Source organism: Brassica napus, chromosome A6 (genome assembly GCF_020379485.1).
Source record: "Brassica napus cultivar Da-Ae chromosome A6, Da-Ae, whole genome shotgun sequence".
NCBI classification, from domain to species: domain Eukaryota; kingdom Viridiplantae; phylum Streptophyta; class Magnoliopsida; order Brassicales; family Brassicaceae; genus Brassica; species Brassica napus.
In genome coordinates, this window is record NC_063439.1 from 16,565,927 (window position 1) to 16,568,519 (window position 2,593).

General features: G+C 42.8%; 1 non-coding gene across 1 annotated transcript; it reads left to right on the plus strand.

Annotated features, from left to right (window-relative positions):
• The first annotated feature begins 448 nt into the window (after positions 1 to 448).
• On the plus strand, positions 449 to 554 carry LOC125575983. Its single transcript, XR_007314523.1, has one exon. It is a non-coding gene; the product is annotated as a small nucleolar RNA R71 (small nucleolar RNA).
• Positions 555 to 2,593: the final 2,039 nt, after the last annotated feature.

The following is a 2,593-nucleotide window of genomic DNA, read 5'->3' on the forward strand; positions in this document are numbered from 1 at the left end:
GGAGTTCGAGTAGCTTTTGCTGTTGTTGAAGGGTTTTTGAAATTGTGAACTCTGGTTACGTCTTTGACCATTTCCAAAGAAGTTTCTGTTTCCGCCCTGGTTTCCAAATTTCTGGAATCTGGTACCTCCGATGTAGTTCACATTTTCTTCTCCTTCCGTATATGCTACTTCTCCTTTAGCTAAACAGACTTGCTTCCTAAGAAGCTCGTTCACCACATCTAACTTAGCTCTTACTTCGTCCATCTGTTCCTTTCCGATAGAGGCTACAGACTTCTTCCGTTTAGAGTCAGTGTTTTTGGTGCTGCTACTCTTAGCAAGGTTTTCGATAAGTCTCACAGCTTCTAACGGATTCCGAGTAGTGAAGTTTCCTTCACTCGCCGTATCAAGAACCATTTGATACTGTAAGGCGAGACCTCGAAGGAAAGTGCTTAGCAGTTGCACTTCATTAAATCCGTGGTGTGGACAGTCTCGCTGGAAGAACCTAAATCTAATTTACGCATCTTTGAAGGACTCTCCAGCCTCCTGCGAGAATGTGGAAATCTTGTTTCGAAGCTCTTCAGCGGGTGCCTCATCGAAGAAGTTTCGTAAGAAAGCATTCTTGATGTCGGCCTAGGATGTTAAAGATCCTGTAGGTTGCTGCCTAAGCCAGTGCATTGCTTCTCCATTCAGCGTGTATTTGAAGAGCTTGCACAACAGGTAATCTTCGCGGACTCCTTCCATCCGAATAACATCAATTAAATCCTCGAACTGTTCTAGATAGTCCATAGGATGCTCGTGCGGTAACCCAGAGTAGAGTATCTGCGACACGAGAGTGTAGTATTGAGGCTTCAGCTCGAAATTCTGCTTCTGGATCTCTGGAAGTCGAATAGCTGATCTGTTGGAATAGTACTCATTTGGGCGATTGTTGTCGGCCAGTGCTTTCGATCGAGCGTCCTCGTCTACAGGTTGAGCAGCTCCTGTAGCATCAGGATCAGGGATTACAATCCCCTGAGCGTCTATTTTCTGACATGTTGCATTACGCAGATGACCGTCCTGGTCATATAGGTTTCCGTTCTCGTCCTGTGTTAGAATAATAATGTTTAGCATTTTTGACAACACGGTATCGATCGACGTACGCGGTGCAATATCGATCGTTGTCGAACGATTAGGATCGATCGACGATGAAGGTCTGGTGTCGGTTGACGGTTGGTGGTGAGTATCTATCGACGACGAAGTTGTTGCGTCGAGCGATGTGGAACGTTGACCTCTACGGATGGTGCGTTCCAAGTGAGCAGGATCGTCTGAGAACAGCAAGTCTTTCTCCTTGTTGCTTCTGGTACCGCTGGGCATGCACCTGAAAAGACAAGAAAAAGATTATGTTAGAAAGGGGGTAGAGAAAAGAATAAGAATCAATAAAACTAAATCTAATGGCGATCAAAGCTCCCCGGCAACGGTGCCAAATTTGATACCACTCAAATTACCCTAAGGAGTGTTACTCTCATCAAAAGAGGTTCAGATGTAGTACTTAGGGATCGAATCCACAAGGAGCTAGGGAACAATTAAATCTAGTGTTTATTAATTCTAAGAGTTGTAAATGTTTAAATGAAATGGCAATAGTAACAAGCGAAGTAAATAGTAAATGTAACTTGATTGGAAATGATATTAGATGCAGGGCCACTATTCAGGTGTTGGAGATTATAATATCTATAGATGCCTATTTGTTGCATGCATGATATGTTAGAGCTCAACCGCTTAACTCAGTGATCAGCTGTCGCATGTTTCACTGGTTAACAAGCTAGATCTCGTGTCTCAACGGTTAGTATATTGACAACGAAAGAGTATCGATCGATGGTCCTATTGGGACGTCGACCGATACACCTTTGCCTAAGTCGACCGATAGTCAGTTGAGGACATCGATCGATGGGTTCTAGCCAGGCTTATGCGCGAGTATGATATGCCCTATTAAGATACTAAATTGGCGGTTAGTCCTCTCTAGCAGTCCTAATATGATAGATAGATGTCAGGATGGGATAACAAGGGTGCTTGAGTATGCAATCCTATGATCAAGTTCTAGTTAGCAAGGCTAAAACAAGCAATGAATACAAATCTATCATGAATATCACAACAAGACAGATCTATAGTTTGGGGCTAATCCCACAAACCTATCTGAACCCTGGATCTAATAAATGAACTACTCAGACATAGCAAAGCAATTCATAACAATAAAGAAATGGAAATTCATAGTATAGATGAAAAGAAATGAAAACAAGGAGTTCCAATCACAAGTGATCTTCTCTCCAAAACTCTCTCTTCTCTCTCAAAGTAAAACTGTAACAAAAAGCTCTCTTCTGCCGTCAAAACACTTAGGCAGTATATAATCTACTAGGTTAAAAACTCGTCAGGGTATTTTTTGTAATTTGGCTTGGACTTGGGCTTCAAGTCCGCTGGATCCAAAATGTCGCATGTCCAATGTCTCGACATCGATTGATGGTACTTGTGTATATCGATCGATATTAATCTTCATCTGTCGAGGCATCTCTTGGTGTCGATCGACAGCACTGGATGCGCATCGATCGATTGTTCTTCCTCTCGTCGACCTCTACATGGTCAGCTC